We start from the raw sequence: 19,292 nt of genomic DNA, 5'->3' as shown, positions 1-19,292 counted from the left end.
ATATGATGTGTATTTTTATCAAAAAATGGTGTATTTGAGTGGGCATGCCTAAAAGTCTCGAAAAAGTGCATGTTCCTCAAGGGATTTCCGCATTGCACATATGTCACTTTATATACTGTATAATAAAGGTAAAATGCAAAAATCATTAAGCTGAATCTCTGAATACTCGAACTAGAAAGTAAACTCTGTCTCGTTGAAGGAGCGACCATATTATAAAATTTAATATAACTTTTTAAAGTTGTACTAAATAAATTAAAATTTAAAGTCCACAAGTGATGTGTTCTAATCTTCCTGGTGAGTATCGCTACCATCCACCACCTTGAATTGTGATTCTGTGTATCAACACCACCACCTAAGGCTGAAAGACTCGCTTACCAATTCATATGGGCCTCTCATTACAACTTTACAAGAGGTCAAAATTGCTTTTGGCTCCATACCCAACAGGGCCTGTTTAACTTCAGAGGATCTTCTAAATTGACACACCAATCTTCCCGACACGGTTGTCATAGGAGTCCCCCAAAACACAAAAGGCTCCACATAGTGTAAAATTGCAAGATTTTTTTGCACATAGATATAAAAGTTGCATGCGTTGATGTCGTCCAGGGGCACATATAAAATTGGTAACATTCGTGACTGTGTGTGGCAGTGAGTGGTAGAGACAATTTTAAAAGGTCAGAATCATCACAGCAGATTGTGAATGGTGTGTGATTCTGTTAAATCATGTGGGGGCAGCTACCATGTGTGTGTGTAAACAGTTATCTGCTCAGTTGACCGGCTCTATCATATCACTCTCAGTCTGCTGGTGCTTTGTTTATTGCCCCTTGAGCTGAGTGTGTACATCACAAGTATGTTAACAATTTTAAACTGACAACATGGTGCAAAACAGTAGGCTAAGATTGGTGGCCTTCCTTCTTGCAGTCTCAGTGCTGCATTACAGGGGGTCACAGGAACTAATATAAAGACAGATTAGAGTACTCATAATCCTTAAATAAAAAATATTTGATTATCGTTTAATGGGCCTTTTGGTTGGATCATTTGTATTTATGTATTAGCTGTTCTGACCCTATAACATGACAGAGCATGAGAAAGAAAGTGCATCTCTTTATCCCAACTCCTACCACAGATAACATTATGCCACCCAAATTGATCCAGACTGCTTGCAGAGCCTTTTTTTCCAAGTACAATCTTGACTTGCTAAGAACATTGTGTTTCCCATTTTCAAATTGTAAATCTCTTATCAATTATTAAATCCTCAAGAAATTTTGCAGTATGTCCCGTATTGTACAACAATCCATTTATATTTTACTCCAACATTCATTGCAGATAACTTTGATCTCATCAATTCAACGGGTTCCTCTAAAAATCACATCTGTTTGTTGTTGACTTCAGTTTTCTTAGATAGCGCTTCTTGAGAAACAATCTATTTATGCCTTCATTTCTTCAACAAGGAATTTATTTTAATGTATTTTACTATCTTGATATTTTTTCATGAAGTGTGTTATCAGTGTTATTATTAAGTTACTATGGACCAAGTAGCTCAGTATATTGGGCTTGGGGCCACAAGAATTATTTGCTTCACCACAATAGCTCAGCTGTGATTTATCCCTGTAACATTGCCAAAAACACATATCACTACTGTAACTGGTAACATCTTGAAATCATAACAGCACAAAATTAGAGTATTGAAAGGTATAATCATGACTAGAAACTTGTTCTTTTCCCATCGCTACTTTTGCGATAGTCTTCTAAAGAATTTAGGAAGATCTCAGAACAAGTCTGGAAACTTACCAAAGGTTGAGATGATAAAAAAAAAAGAATGTTATATTATATTCAGTATGAACATGTCTATAAACAAGAGAAGGTTTTTTTATATAGGGTTAAATAGGTCATATAACCACTATTTTAAAACTTATTTGTCAAACTCTGTTTGTGTCTGTATTCAGACTATTTAGAAATGTTATTTTGGCATTTGTGTTCAGTATCTCTCTTAACTTACCCTCCTATCCTTCCTGAACTAACCTACACTAACACCCCGACCCTAGCTTCGTTCTTACCTTTGTGGTGAAGCCATGTCCTACTGCACTATTTACTGCACCTTGGCAGAAGTCGTCTTCGGTCAACTCCGGCAGCCAGAGACAAAGCAGACTTCTGCCAAGGTGTAGTAAACAGTACTACAGGAGGCAAGAAAGAAGATGGGTTGGGAGTGTTATTGTAAGATAGTTCAGGAGGGGTGGGAGTTTGGAGGTTTTTTTTTTTTGTTTTTTGTATCCTATAAATTTGTTCTCCATTTTAATGTTGTTGAGTGATTTGTATCTATATCCCTTCAATTTATAATGTGCTAAACAGGCTTCTGGACTAAACCTTTGGTAAAAAAAATGTTCATACCTTGATACCATTTTTATGGTAATGTAAACAGGAACTACAATGAAAACAAATTCAAATTAAAGAAGTTTAAAGCTGAACTTCTGGAATTTTTACATAATTACATTGGGTCAGCTTGGCCTAATTGAAGCATGCATATCTGATATCAGGAGGGCCATTGGGGATACTGTAAATCACTATATAGTGATACATATAGCAATAGCTGTGATATCTTGGTTCTGTGCAATTTGCTTTCCCACTGCACACTGACCACATGGGGTCACTTGCTCGGCACCTCTGCCATTCTTAGATCGCCTTTTATATGTTTAATGAATACAAGGCATTCTCTGATTGGGCAAGGTGGAAAAGAGGAGTGATGACATCACAATCTCCACCCATCCAATCAAAGGTTGCCTTGTATTCATTGAAAAAAGTACTATGAATGGTGGTGGTTCAGAGCAAGTAACTCCCTGTGGTCAGTATGAAGAGAGAAAGGCATTTGTACAGAACCCAGAAGATCACAGCTCTCACTCTATGTAGTGCCAGCTACTACAGTTATTTACAGCATCCTCAGCAGCCCTATGGATATCAGATATGCATACTTACATTGAGCCAAGCTGAACCAACGTAAGTATGCAAAAAATATAATTCCTGGAGTTCAGTTTTCAACACCTGTCAGAATGCTCTGAGTATGATAGTTATAATCCCAAGCATTTATTAAGTAAGAAGACACCTTACCCAGATCTTCATTTGTCTGGCTAAGTATTTTAGGCCAAATTGTGGACTATAAGTTGGATGAATTTCTTTGCATTATAGCACAGATTTTTTATATTTAATTATATGAATTTAAGGAGTTCTCTTTATTTACCGACTTGAGGTACTATATGCACTTTATTTATTGTTTCCTTTATATATTTATGTATTTATATGTGCACTCACTTGATGACAGCGCAACATTTCTTTTCTTATCACCAATTTAATTCCTTTTTACAACGAGCCAGATAGTATCTATTAGATTATTCTGACCATTTAGTACCTGAGACTCAAAATACTTGTAACTGCCACTGCCACAGGGGACAGCAAATTTACACTGTTATACAAGCTGTACACTCAGTACTTTACATTGTAGCAAAGTGTCATTTCTTCAGTGTTGTCACATGAAAAGATAGAATAAAATATTTACAAAAATGTGAGGGGTGTACTCACTTTTGTGAGATACTGTATATATATATATATATATATATATATATATATATATATATATATATAAAATCATGTAGGTGTATTCTGTGTGTCAAACCATGCATTTGCATACGTTTATTTTCTTAACCTTACTCTCCTGTATTACAAGTACATACACTATGACATAACTGACAAAGTTATATCAAGCATGATGTAATGGCACAGCCCTAGCTGGCAGAACCCAATTAAAAATGTTTTATTTATCTAGGTGCAAACATTTGCGTAACAAGGCATGCAGGAACCAAGACCTGTGTTTCACTTCAGATGTTTGGGTTCTCTAACCTAACGTCTAATTTGGTTTATTAAGTATTTTGTTCATTTGAAGTGTATGGGTCTATTTATGGTCTCACACTATGCATCACTTTTTCCATTAAACCATTCATTTTAAATGGCAATTCCCTGTATAGCATCCTTATTTTTTTCCTACAGGGTTTTTTTTTTTTTAAGCCGTCAAATAGGCATACAACTATATTTGCTTTTTTTAAATGAAATTAGAATTTGGAAATAGATTGTTCAAATATAACTATAGCTAGAGATATGCATATAGCATCTCTATCAATGAGTGCTTAGTACAGCCTAAGCAATATCGTATTATAATAGTAACAGGTATATTATCTTAGGCAGAGTCATCTGAATCTTCCAATGGAAACACTAGTTTTGGTTGCCCTGGTGACTACCAAGGATTTTCATCATTTTAGAGGGATTTACTCTCACTTCCTGTTGTGGCTTTGGGACAGGAAGTGAAGGGAAAGCTCCCCATTGGGACACAGATGGCAAAAAATTACAGGGGTTATGACTTACCCTAACCATATCCAATATGAAAAAGTTTTGCCTTTAGTTCTAATTTGAGCCCTAATTGTGGGTGAAACACATCAAGAAAGGAGGCACTGTATTTCATGTTCCACTCTTTGGAGATTCGGATGCTGTCAGATCTGTAGACAATTCTCCTTACTGCAGCAGGAAATTACATTTTTGAAATCAGAGATATTTAAATTATTTGTTAAACAAACTCCAGCTGGGACTGCTGCAATGCCACTGCCACAGAGGACCCCCAGAAATGGCAGATGGGTTACTGTAGGTTCTGGAAGACTTAAAGTGGTGGATAGAAGACATGTCCCACAGTCGGTGGTTCTCCATAATTCATTTGCAACATTCTCAGAATGTAAGGACAACATGGATATGGACTCAAGCACAGAGGGTGCGAAACCATCGACTCCTATGTCTAATGTATGCAAGACTGCAGCCAAGGAGAAAAAAGATAAAGTGAAGTCTCAAAGGAAGCAGCTGTTGCTGGGTGATTCAATCATAAGAAGTGTGGAGCTTAAAGAAAATGGTTTTGTGAGATGTCTCCCTGGTGCTACTGCTAGACGAAATAGAAGACGTATTATTAATATTGTTAAGCAAGCAAAGCAGGAAGGGGACGTGGATGTTCTTGTCCATCTAGGGACAAATGACCTGGCTTGCAATGAAGTGTCAGAGGTGAAAAAATCTTTTATCACACTTGGAAATGACGTACAGGATTTTGCATCCACGATTTCATTTTCTGAAGTTCTGCCTGTGCATAATGTTCAGAATGATAGGCAGAGGCGCATAAAGGAGTTCAACATATGGCTTAGTAAATGGTGTCAAGAGCAAGGATTTGGCTTTGTTTCTCATGATAGCTCTACTTGGAATAGAAAGGAACTGTACAAAAAAGATGGTTTGCATCTTTCTCTCAAAGGAACAAATGTACTTAGTGAACAACTCCAAGAATTTGCGAAAGAGTATTTAAACTAGGAAGGGGGGGGGGCAAAAGAGTGGAAATACAAGAGTCCAATTGCCCCCCGAAACAATGCCAGAATAGGTCAGACGCACAGAGGTTAAGAAATGATAAGCTCAGAGTCCTGTCCACAAATGCTCGCAGTTTAGGTAAAAAAATCAATGAACTTGGGTCAATAATGGCATCTGAGAATGTAGATTTAGTGGCTGTTACGGAGACATGGTTTAATGAAAGAAAAGACTGGGACATAACCATACCAGGGTACTCTTTATACAGAAGAGACAGAGAAGGCAAGTAAGGAGGAGGAGTGGCCCTGTATGTGAAAGATAGCATTAAATCTAACCTAATACAAGTTGGTGAGGCCAACATAGAGTCAGTTTGGGTTACGTTGCAGTTTGCTAATCATGCAGTAACTCGTGTAGGTGTGATATATAGACCACCTGGTCAAGTTAAAGAACTAGATGATCTACTAGTTGAAGAAATAGCTAAAATGACAATGAAAGGAGAAGTTATCATTATGGGAGATTTCAATCTTCCAGATATAAACTGGAAAACCAAAAAAGCAAGTTCTACCAGGAGTACAGATATTCTAAATTCCCTACTGGGGTTGTCTCTGCATCAAGTGGTTGAGGAGCCAACCCGGAGGGAGGCAATTTTGGATTTGGTATTCACAAATGGGGATTCGGTATATGATGTCATTGTAGGCGAAACCTTGGGATCTAGTGATCACCAGTCAGTGTGGTTTAATATAAGAACTGTGAAAGAGTCACACCACACAAAAACAAAAGTTTTAGATTTTAGAAAAACAGACTTTTCAAAAATGAAATTAGTCATAAATGAGTCCTTATCAGACTGGAACGGATTACATGGAGTCCAGGAGAAATGGGACTACTTAAAAGGTGCATTATTGAAGGCAACAGAAAATTGCATTAGACTTGTCAGTAAAAGCAAAAAAAGGAAGAGAACACTGTGGTACTCAGCAGAAGTGGCCCAAATCATTAAAAATAAAAAGCTAGCATTTTGTAATTATAAAAAAACCCAGAGCAATGAAGATAAGGAAATCTACAAGATTAGGCAGAAAGAGGCCAAGCAAGTTATAAGAACTTCTAAAGCGCAGGCAGAAGAAAAACTAGCTCAGTCTATGAAAAAGGGGGATAAGACATTCTTCAGATATATAAATGAAAAAAGGAAATTAAAACAAGGAATAACTAAATTAAAAACAAAGGACGGAAGGTATGTAGAAGAGAATAAAGGGCTAGCCGACCTCCTTAATGAATACTTCTGTTCAGTTTTTACAGAAGAAAAAGAAGGAGAAGGACCTCCACTCGAAAGGATGACTAATGAATCATTTGATGCATGTGTCTTTACAGAGGAAGACGTTCTAAGATTGCTGTCTAAAGTGAAGACAAATAAGTCACAGGGTCCTGATGAGATACACCCAAAATTATTAAAAGAGCTTAGTGGTGAGCTGGCAAAACCATTAACAGATTTATTTAACCAATCATTAGTAACAGGAGTCGTCCCGGAAGATTGGAAATTGGCAAATGTCGTGCCCATTCACAAGAAAGGTAGTAGGGAGGAATCGAGCAACTATAGACCAGTGAGTCTGACATCAATAGTAGGCAAATTAATGGAAACCCTATTAAAGGATAGGATTGTGGAATATCTTAAATCCCATGGATTGCAAGATGAAAAACAACATGGGTTTACTTCAGGGAGATCATGTCAAACAAATCTTATAGATTTTTTTGACTGGGTGACTAAAATAATAGACGGTGGAGGTGCAGTAGACATTGCATATCTAGATTTTAGTAAGGCTTTTGACACTGTCCCACATAGAAGACTTATCAATAAACTGCAGTCATTGAGCATGGACTCCCATATTGTTGAGTGGATAAGGCAGTGGCTGAGTGACAGACAACAGAGGGTTGTAGTCAATGGAGAACATTCAGAACAAGGTCATGTTACCAGTGGGGTACCTCAGGGATCTGTACTGGGACCAATTTTGTTTAATATCTTCATAAGTGATATTGCAAAAGGCCTCGATGGTAAGGTTTGTCTTTTTGCTGATGACTAAAAGATATGTAACAGGGTTGATGTTCCTGGAGGGAAACGCCAAATGAAAAGGATTTAGGAAAACTAGAAGAATGGTCAGAACTCTGGCAACTGAAATTTAATGTGGATAAGTGCAAGATAATGCACCTGGGGCGTAAAAACCCAAGGGCAGAATATAGAATATTTGACACAGTCCTGACCTCAGTATCTGAGGAAAGGGATTTAGGAGTAATTATTTCAGAAGACTTAAAGGTGGGAAGACAATGTAACAGAGCAGCACGAAATGCCAGCAGAATGCTTGGATGTATAGGGAGAGGTATAAGCAGTAGAAAGAGAGAAGTGCTTATGCCGCTGTACAGAACACTGGTGAGACCTCACTTGGAGTATTGTGCGCAGTACTGGAGGCCATATCTCCAGAAGGATATAGATACTCTAGAGAGAGTCCAGAGAAGAGCTACTAAACTAGTACATGGATTGCAGGAAAAAACTTACCAGGAAAGGTTAAAGGACCTTAACATGTATAGCTTGGAAGAAAGAAGAGACAGAGGGGATATGATAGAAACTTTTAAATACATAAAGGGAATCAACTCGGTAAAGGAGGAGAGCATATTTAAAAGAAGAAAAACTACCACACTGTTTTAAATTAGAGGGGCAAAGGTTTAAAAGTAATATGAGGAAGTATTACTTTACTGAGAGAGTAGTGGATGCATGGAATAACCTTCCTGCAGAAGTGGTAGCTGCAAATACAGTGAAGGAGTTTAAGCATGCATGGGATAGGCATAAGGCTATCCTTCATACAAGTTGGGCCAGGGACTATTCATAGGATTCAGATATATTGGGCAGACTAGATGGGCCAAATGGTTCTTATCTGCCGACACATTCTATGTTTCTATGTTTCTATCAGTTGTGGGTATTTTTAACTAATTCATGACAAATGTTCCCATACATGTGTAATAATATCTCTCACCCACAGGTGGTTTAGTGAGCTTTGACATTGTGTGTAAAGATGGCTGCCACATATCCAATTGACCATGTGGTTTTGTGGGGAAGTGAAACCGTGTCTTGCTAACATCACTCACAAAACAACCTGTGAGTGGTCAGCAGGAATATTTACATCCTGTGGGTTGTCTCTGGTATGCAGGACTATACATTGAGTCTCTAGCATGGGGGAAGGGAGGTTCCTTTTAAGATGGTTCGCTGTTTTTTTGGAGCTGCCGAAAGACCAAGCATGCAGCCAGGATTTCCTATTGTCCTGTTCCTCCAGCTATCCAGTGTAAGCTATTGACATTCAACTACCAGAGCTAAATATTATTTGATATTTTGGGATATTTGGAATAGGAGTGTATGTTTAAGTTGTGGTATTTTGTGTAATGTTTATGGTAACTTTTATGTGTAAGAAGCTTTATGTATTTTGATGTCCAATAAAGTTTTGTTTTATGCTTTTTATCAAAACTGCTCTTGGTGTGTCTGTTCATTTTAAATGTTCGCTAGATATTTTAGTGGCTGTCCAGTATACCTGCAATTTCAGTATATTGTGCTGCAACAATTAAGAGTTAATCTAATCTTCTCAAGTGTATGCAGTCTTGCTTTTTTATACATTTTGTTGTTTCCCACTGTTATTAGATAAATAATTTATAATCTAATAACAGCCTTATATTTTCCACCGTTGTTACACATACATATTGATACATACTAATGAGACAGAGAAAAAAAGATGGCAGCAGAGTGTGACCTGAATGTTGGCAATTTGAAAATAAAGGGAGGAGAACGGTCTCTTGCTTGGTCCAGGTAACCATGGTTAATGAGGCCAATTTAATTGCTGCTTGGAGTAATACTAACTTTGGAGAAATAATATCAGTTTGTTTTTTCTTGTGGGTATCAGGTTGTGACTTATGTTATGACATAAAACTGTATATTTTAACTGTAAAATTATGAATGTAGCATTGGGGTTTGTCAAACCATTCTTACTTATTATGTACTTTTACTCTGTTTTAAGCATTGTGTTTTATGTGATATACTTGACATGCCTATGTTTTTCATGGCTTTATTGTGTTCAGTTTTATGAAACTTTTTTTTCTATTAAATTTATTAAATTTATAACTATTTTTTGCATACAATTTATAATGTTGGCAAAATGGATTTTAATTAGATACAGTTTCCACTTTGCAATCCATGTTTAAAAAGAAAATATATGATAACATATAATAAATAATATAAACACAAAGCATCTTTACCTATCAATAAATGGCAGCATTCCCAATAGTCAAATCATAAACAAAAACAGATATTTGGAGGAGATTTTTATGGACATTTTAAAGCATAATTCTTTAATTCATAAAAAGCTTTTTTAGTGAAACATATCTAAAAAATACATAAAACTTTATTTCCAAGCTGCAAAAACATTCAGTGATCAACATATACAGTGGGTACGGAAAGTATTCAGACCCCCTTAAATTTTTCACTCTTTGTTATATTGCAGCCATTTGCTAAAATCGTTTAAGTTCATTCTTCTTCCTCATGAATGTACACATAGCACCCCATACTGACAGAAAAACACAGAATTGTTGACATTGTTGCAGATTTATTAAAAAAGAAAAACTGAAATATCACATGGTCCTAAGTATTCAGACCCTTTGCTCAGTATTTAGTAGAAGCCCCCTTTTGATCTAATACAGCCAGGAGTCATTTTGGGAAAGATGCAACAAGTCTTTCACACCTGGATTTGGGGATCCTCTGCCATTCCTCCTTGCAGATCCTCTCCAGTTCTGTCAGGTTGGTTGGTAAACGTTGGTGGACAGCCATTTTTAGGTCTCTCCAGAGATGCTCAATTGGGTTTAAGTCAGGGCTCTGGCTGGGCCATTCAAGAACAGTCACAGAGTTGTTGTGAAGCCACTCCTTCGTTATTTTAGCTGTGTGCTTAGGGTCATCGTCTTGTTGGAAGGTAAACCTTCGGCCCAGTCTGAGGTCCAGAGCACTCTGGAGAAGGTTTTTGTCCAGGATATCCCTGTACTTGGCCGCATTCATCTTTCCCTCGATTGCAACCAGTCGTCCTGTCCCTGCAGCTGAAAAACACCCAGCATGATGCTGCCACCACCATGCTTCACTGTTGGGACTGTATTGGACAGGTGATGAGCAGTGCCTGGTTTTCTCCACACATGCCGCTTAGAATTAAGGCCAAAAAGTTCTATTTTGGTCTCATCAGACCAGAGAATCTTATTTCTCACCATCTTGGAGTCCTTCAGGTGTTTTTTAGCAAACTCCATGCGGGCTTTCATGTGTCTTACACTGAGGAGAGGCTTCCGTCGGGCCACTCTGCCATAAAGCCCCGACTGGTGGAGGGCTGCAGTGATGGTTGACTTTCTACAACTTTCTCCCATCTCCTGACTGCATCTCTGGAGCTCAGCCACAGTGATCTTTGGGTTCTTCTTTATCTCTCTCACCAAGGCTCTTCTCCCCCGATAGCTCAGTTTGGCCGGACGGCCAGCTCTAGGAAGGGTTCTGGTCGTCCCAAACGTCTTCCATTTGAGGATTATGGAGGCCACTGTGCTCTTAGGAACCTTAAGTGCAGCAGAAATCTTTTTGTAACCTTGGCCAGATCTGTGCCTTGCCACAATTCTGTCTCTGAGCTCTTCAGGCAGTTCCTTTGACCTCATGATTCTCATTTGCTCTGACATGCATTGTGATCTGGAAGGTCTTATATAGACAGGTGTGTGGCTTTCCTAATCAAGTCCAATCAGTATAATCAAACACAGCTGGACTCAAATGAAGGTGTAGAACCATCTCAAGGATGATCAGAAGAAATGGAAAGCACCTGAGTTAAATATATGAGTGTCACAGCAAAGGGTCTGAATACTTAGGACCATGTGATATTTTAGTTTTTCTTTTTTAATAAATCTGCAACAATGTCAACAATTCTGTGTTTTTCTGTCAGTATGGGGTGCTATGTGTACATTCATGAGGAAGAAGAATGAACTTAAATGATTTTAGCAAATGGCTGCAATATAACAAAGAGTGAAAAATTTAAGGGGGTCTGAATACTTTCCGTACCCACTGTATAATGGGTACAATTTTCCTTATTCCGTCCAAGGGTGTGATGTTAGAATCAGAGGCGCTACAGACCAGCTTGCATTGAGCACACAGATGGTTGCTTCCATGGCTGTGGAAGAGGGGCCTTGACTGGAAAGCTGAAAGCACCTGGACATGCCAGCTCTACAGGATCTACAGTATATCTCCACAGAAAGGTAAGACCACTGGGGCTGTTAGTGGGAAATGGGAGCCAGGACGACCTAAGCCAGAGCTAGGGGAATCACCAGTAGGGAAAAGTAATCTACTGTGGACATTTAGAAGGTTGAGACAAAGGAGATATCTTGCTCTGTTCACTACTGGGGATGGTTGTAGAGGCAGAGTTGTGGGAGATTAGTCAGGAGGAGACTCCATTTGACCATATAGAGGCTGTTATCTAAACTTTAATCATTGCCAAAGGACCTCAGTTTGACAGGGTCTGTTAGATGTAACAACTTGAGGCCACACTCTGACTTAAGCACTTGCTCACAACATCGTTTACAGCCATTTAATTAAAAGAGCCCCATACTTCTATGTGTTACCTGGAACAGGTTATTGTCAGGGAGCTACCACATTTCTCTAGGCTCTACCACTAAATGAACTTTGTAAGTCACTCTGTAGTACGGAAATTAGTATTCCTTCATGCCTAAAAGTTTAGTGGAGGAGACTGAGGGTAAGTGCAGCAGTGGAGTGAAAAGGAGGTATGTGAGTATTTTGGGGTATCCAAGCCTTATGAAGACATGGAAAAATTCAAATACGTTGGCAAAACTGAAGTTATGACCTGTACATATAAAAGAACAAAGTGGTGATCACGAAATGTGAATGGGATGATAGCATCCATTTTTAGCTTAATTGCTTCTTATCTGCCTTTTTTAGTTAGAGGGACTTCTAGATAAGCGCTGATTTTTCATTAATGATAGTAAAAGATTGGCCATCTTAGAGAGGGGTTGAAGCTCAATGCTAGCGTTACCCCCCACCCCTACAGCAACATCATAATTTGGGCTTAAGCATGGGGTAGAGCTACAGCCAGAAAAAGAGCAACTTAGATTGCCTAAAGGGGCCTCTGATCCAAATGGGGCCAAGTGTTATATGCACTTGGATCCCGTCTAGGTTAAATAAAAGTTAAATTAGTGAGAATTCATCTATAAGCCACTGTTGCCCTACCACTTGTTTTTAGGATTACAGCCTTTCTTAGACTCACCCCCATATCAAAGCACAGGAAGAAGTTCTGTGTCTTAAGGAAGTTCAGCACACTAACAGTCCCATGGCCATGTGTACCATGTGCAATGCATGCAGGCAAAGAGATGACTTGTAAACTTTGGCACTTGCGCAGTTATATGTTCACAAAATTTACAAATACATCAGCTTTTTACTGCAGCCTCTCACCTTGTGACTTGCTACTAGGTTATAATATTGTGGTCTAATTATGGGGGAGAGGAGACTGAGGAAACCCTTCCTCTGCCTGCAGTAGACTGATTACATCTTGTAGGCTTAGGCAAAGTAACTTGGCTAGAACTCAAAGACTGTTTTTTATCAGTATGGGCATTTTGCTATGTTTTACTGTGCACTGGAAGTGTAATTTCTGGCTTGAATTCTGGCTGGTGGTACCTTGCTCTTCCAAAATGCAGAGCACTGTTTTCTTTTTCTTTGCTTTATAGTGTGAACAGGACACATGAAAAAAATCAATTGTTACCTGTGAGCCTAGGGGAGACATGTAGAGCTCAAAACCACAGCAGACAAGTGTGAACAAGCCGTACATTTTGAAATATTGTACTACTTTTGTGTAATGTGAAATCAGAAAAATTTTCTTGCAAGCTTTAAAATTACTGAAAAGCCAAATGCTGAAAAAACATAAAAAACATCTTTTGCAATGGAGCTACACCCTCGTTGCAAGGGTTAATTGCTTATACATACATAAATAATAGTGCTCTTCTGGTTACTATGCAAGAAATGAAATACTGAAAATGTATCAATATACAATAACACAGTGAATTGTGAAGTCCATATGCCAATAGCAATGAAAGCATATAGTGGAATGAATGTGTATCTAATTCTTCTCCAGATAATGATATATCCCACTGGGTGACAAGCCACATGAATTGTTAAGGGATTCCGCCATACACAAGTGCCCTCCACCACAATCAAGCTTCTTGCCAGATGGTTGTGATCCCCAATTAGAGGGATCAAACACACATGAGAAATAATGGACCACTCCCGGTGTCTCTAAATGGGATCAGTATGGTCCACAGGGTTTCAACATATAATATTCAGCAATATCAACGCCATAACTTCGGATTCAACTCAGACAGCCGCAATAGAGGAAAAGGAACATAGGCTGCACATAGCATGAATACTGCTCGTACATGTTTATTGTTAAAAACACTCACATGCTTCAGAACAATAAAAAGCATTCAAACCACATGTAGCCTCGCTGACAGCATGCATCAGCAGGCGTGAAAGAGGTCATGTGTTCGTGGCCCCGACCAACTAGTTTCACATCACAGCGTATCATCAGAGGAACGGGAGCATATTGTATGTGTGACTCCAGAGAACAAACAAATTTATAGACTGTTCCAGTCACATGATCAGGCATTATTTGGGAAACTATGTTAAATGATAATTGCTTGTTTATGTCTGGGGGGAGGAAAACAGTTTTACTTACCTGATCCCTGCTCCCCCGGCCGGCTGGGTTCCTCTGCGCTGTGGTGGTAGACTGTTCCTCAGCACCATCATATCAGTTTCAAGGCTCTGGTTCCTGCTTGATCTTGATGTCATTAGAGGACCTTAGACTGCTTGAGAATAGGGGGAAAAAAGGCTGTGGGGAATGGTCTAACAAGGCAGAGGAGCCTGCAGGAGGGTTTGATCAAGTGAGTTAAATTGCTGCACCAAGTCTCCTAGACATAAACTAGGAGGTAACCCTTGCAGTGGAAGCACAGACACATTTCAATGGTTATTTTATAGGAGTCAAGCTTTAATGAATACTTTCTTTGAAAATTCTAGCATACGTTATGTTGTTTGAATGCCTAAGTATATCTTTTGGTCTTGTCACCTTTTCTTTGCACGCAAAAGGCCCCAAATCTTTCCTGGAAATCCAGAGTAACAAGGGGTACTGTAGGAAAAAGGACCACAAAGTCACATCCCCAGAGTCTCAGATATGAGCGCTTGTCAACCAAGCTCTTGGTTAAAGTAAGATTTTGGTGCTTTTGCACTTTACATTAAAATATCAAACTTTCAGCCTTTAGATTCTGTTTTCAAAGAGATATTTCATAATACAATGGAATGAGAACAAAAAATGTTTTGACAGTCTATCAGGGATTAAGTTAAAGTTGTAATGGTTATTTATAAAGATATAAACATAGTGCTACATCAGTGACTACATCTGGTCAAAAAATGAACACTTGCACACACAAAATATCAAAGGCTACAAATATATCAGTTCATTGCAAGTTCATTCTAAACATTATTGTTATCCACTGGAGTTCTGTATGCGTTGTTTTACAGGCACTTTAAACGGCAGATTCATAGTCCCTTCCACCTGCAATGCATGTAACAAATGTCAATGTACATTCTCATTTGAAAATGTAGTATAGCAATACAGTTTGGGTAAAGCTTTACAAATCCAGGGATTCAATAAAACTTGGAAATCTGAGTAGGGTTATTAAATGTCAGGATATAATAATAACTATACACTTAATAATTGAAACCAGAACTAAAGTATGGATAGACATTCAGTAAGGGGTAACATACAGATTGATCTGTTAAGTAGTGATGAGCCAAAGGTACCAGGGTTCGTTTAATGAGACCTGAATCCAAACCCCTTTAGGTGAATAGTAACTGAATCTTTAAACTAAAATCTGGATGTTTGCAAAGCTAATAGGCAAGGGATTGTCAAACAAAGGCCATGGGGAGCTGGAAACTGCACTGGGGGGCTGGTTCAATTTTAATCATGCAAAAATGCTAAATTCCCCATATAACATGCTTAGGGATGCCCTAAACCTGCCTATGAAGAGGCACACCTGTAGGATGTGTAGGAAGTAATCAGCAAAACTGACGCTCTATGAATGAAGGAGGAGGGCCTTTAATTCATCTCCCTGTCCTCCATTCATAGCCTTACATTCATGGAGAGATTCTCAGCACTCTTGATTAGTGCCTATGAAGGGTCCCTTTCCTCTGTTAACGTGGAATTAACTTCTTATTTTAAACCTTTCCCTACAGGTAAGCTTATGATAAACCTTACCTGTAGGCACTGCAAATATATCTTAAACTTGCACCGTTAAGGAGATATTCACATTGGCTCTAACCGATTACATCATCGGCGTATGCACAGTTCACTTTTACTTTTTATTAATAATATTTATTATTTCTCCATAGTTTGTCTATAGTTCTACTTTAAATTTTATGTTTAAGCTTGGTGGGTTGATTCCTTCAGCCTGTTGCTGGAAGGAGGTTCAGCATGAGAAGGATTTGCCACTACATCATGAATATTTTTCTGACTCAGTCAATCCCTGATTATGTTGTACAGAGGTATGACCTAAAAAGATGATAGATGTTTGGGAGAAACTTTCTAGAACTCTCTCTCCTGGGGCTTTTACCTGGGAGGAGGCCTGTGTGGAGAATTGCTGTTTGGGCCAGGCCTCAGCACGAGTCATGTGCTAAGGACCCTGGAAACTTAAGCACCTAGGCTGATGTGTATGCCTGAATAGAGCCGAGTTAGAAATTAAACACAGGTACACAAAAAGAGGGGGGGGGGGAGCGGAGTACTAGGGATGAATACCTCAGAATGCTGAGATACTCTAGCCTAAGGAGGGTTACAGAGAAGCTTGCTAGAAATTGCCATATGAACCTTGGAAGGGAACAGGTGTTTTGCCCAGAAGAACTGTACCCAGAGGTTTAGGTATTTTTGCTTACATACAGAGAGACAGAAATCAGATTTAGGAGCATGGAAACACTGTGACTGTTCTGAAAGGGTGACATATTTATCTGTCTGTCCTCTGTCCGTCAGCATCTATTTTAGTGGTCTCTCTCATAGGACCTACAGCTAATTCAGTATATTTGTCCTCCATGTTTGCTCTTTGGGTGTCCTGCACCCTTAAACCCTCTCGGTGAACTCCTGATCCAGATATAGAACAGATAGCTATGGGAAAGCCAGGAGAACCCACAAATTAAAAGCAGCTCCCTATTGAGTCAACGTCAAACCTTACATATTTTTTTTTTTCAAACCTAGAGTATTTCTTTAAGAAAAGAAAAAAAAATGGAAATGAGTATATAAATACCACTCTCCAAATCAAATTAGCTTGTTAGGGTCAGCCTTTACGTTTTGTATTATATTTTATTGTCACTGTGATAGGATAAGTTATTGCTCTTTGCACTGAAAATAGTGTATGTGGGGCTTTTTATGGGACATATGTTTTGGATTTGAACTCTTGTTCATTATTCTTAATTCTGACAATGAATACCATGTCTACGGCTTTATTATTACTTGCTAGCACACACAATCTGCTGAACTTCTGCCACTTTGTCTGATTATATTGTCACTGAGATGTATAAGTCAGAATGGAAAGCCCTTTATATTTTAGCAGCATTTGCCAGAGCTTCACTTTGAAATATAACCTTTCATTTTAATGGCAATGCGCTGACCGATAAAGCCTGAACATTTCAGCTTAATCTCTGAGCAAGAAAGGTTCTATTGTCTGTTCTGCTTGTACAAAGAAAATTGACAATGACAGTATATTGGCACATTCTGCAAGGTTAAAACAATCTCGTTGTTATTACAAGTGTTTAAATGTATTAATAAAAAGGGAAACAATGCAATTTCTCAAATATTCTTTTGAAGAATCACAGCGGCAGCTTAATGCTACACATTTTTATCTCTTTTCTAACACTTGCAGGGGACTTCAGTCAGCAATTTTTCTGAAACTGATATACTGTTATTCTGACTCAAAGGGATTCTGAGTTCTCCTACCCTGGTGACCTTAATAGTGAGGCCTTTTTCACAACTAATAGGCAGGGGAAAATTGCTATTGCTGTTTTCTTCTTTAAAAGTACATTCCAGTCAAATTTGAAATTTAACATGGCAGTTTTTTAAATTAACACATCCTAGCTGTCCTTTGCCTTTATTTTTATCCTGCCTGAGATGAGCAAAATGATTAAGTCAATGTTCAGCCTAGATCAGTTGATTTGCCCTAGGTGGAGTTTCAAAGACTTTTGGAAGTTTTTATAGTCTTTCGCCAAATTTTTCACACTGGGTTGAAAATCATAAATGATCATGGATCATTTATGATTGGATCATCAATCTACAAATGAATGCTCCTTCACGGTTCAATTACAGGCTGGGATCAGGGAGGTGATCTAATTGAATTGCTAAAAGTGCATCTAAACCCAAGAAAGAATGTAATACAGTGCAACTTACCAGTCTTTACATGTGGTTACTGCCTTAGGTCATCCAAAGAAGTGGCGGCAATCTGAAGACATCTTATTCCAAATTAGTTTATTCCAGCTCACTCTGAACTTTCACAGGAAGCCCTGCCTCTATTGTCTTTTTTACCCTACAATTAAACCCTGCATTGGGTTAAATGCCTCCGGGGCAAAGCTTCCAGCGGACATTCAGAGTGTGCTATCAGTGGAATAAACAAATTTGGAGTAGGACATCATCAGTGTGTGGTCACTTCTTCAGATGACTCAGTGCAGTGGAAAGTAAGTGGACTCTCTTTGGCTCCAACACCCAGCTGGATGATAGAGGATTTAGGCTCCTTGGGAGGAGGGATGGTGACTGCAGTTTTCTTATTTCATGCTCTTTTATATATTTTTACCAGTGGCGGCCGCCCCCCTAATCCATCCAATTTTATTTTTGCACCTGATTGGGTATTATTTACAAAGTGAAACTTTACTACATTACATTTAAATAAAATGTGCACAGTTATTTTCCTTTAGTAAATCAATCCCAATGTTTATAAAACTTTCAGTGGTATATTGAACACACCAAAAGAGACAGCTACTTCTATCTGTCAGGACAGTGAAAATCTTGGGAAAAAATATTAAAATACAAATTCTTTGGCAGGTAAAACAAGTCCCGTATACTGGAAGTACTATATTTAACTGTGCATTTAAAGGGTAACTCCACTTTTGTGGGCAAAAAAAAAATAAATTAAAGAAAAAATAATATAGTGTATACAATTGCGACATAAGTCATATTGTAATTGAATAATAATAATAATTACATTTCCTTTTCAATCTGCAGGCGCTCTCATTTTCTGAAAATGCAATGCAATATGGCTACCTGAAGTTGTTCTGTACACAGAATGTGTACTGACCACACCCCAGAAACATAATTTCCTGCTTGTGTGATTGGCTCACCAATTTCCCCAGAAGTCTGCACTAAGATACAAGTCAGATTTCTGGCATCCCCTGCAACAAAAATGTCATTTTTGGTGAGATACTAGGCACAGAGGAGCAAACATGGATTTCTTCAGAATAACAAAAGGTAGGAATCGAAAGTGCCCTTTGCAACTTTTTCTATCACTTCAAATGAAAAATAATTTACTTATCTCTAATACTCACTATGTGTTGGGTGAACAGCACCCAAAACAATGAGTCGTATGACATGATGGCTATAATTCAACCCTTTAAACATTAAAACTAGAAAGAATACAGGCTTTCTAAAATGGTTTTAGCTTTTAAAGAGCCATAAACATGTGTGCCTAATGGTGTGGAGTACTCCTCACCTGCCTCATGCCACTTTGCCTAAGTATCACTACCAAGATTGGTCTCCAGAAGTCGAGCAGACTAGAATTTTCATATTATGCTTATAGATACG

General features: G+C 38.4%; 1 pseudogene across 1 annotated transcript; it reads left to right on the top strand.

The window, feature by feature from the left end:
• Window positions 1-1,697: 1,697 nt before the first annotated feature.
• Window positions 1,698-17,564, top strand: LOC309555643 (annotated as a pseudogene). Its single transcript has 4 exons — window positions 1,698-1,793; window positions 4,586-5,082; window positions 15,909-16,003; window positions 17,423-17,564. The product of its transcript is annotated as an uncharacterized misc_RNA (transcript).
• Window positions 17,565-19,292: the final 1,728 nt, after the last annotated feature.

The sequence above is a fragment of the Pelophylax lessonae genome, assembly GCF_965119305.1.
Source record: "Pelophylax lessonae genome assembly, chromosome: 5".
Taxonomy (NCBI): Eukaryota; Metazoa; Chordata; class Amphibia; order Anura; family Ranidae; genus Pelophylax; species Pelophylax lessonae.
The sequence above is the reverse complement of the archived record's forward strand: the minus strand, read 5'-3'. Positions and strand labels throughout refer to the sequence as shown.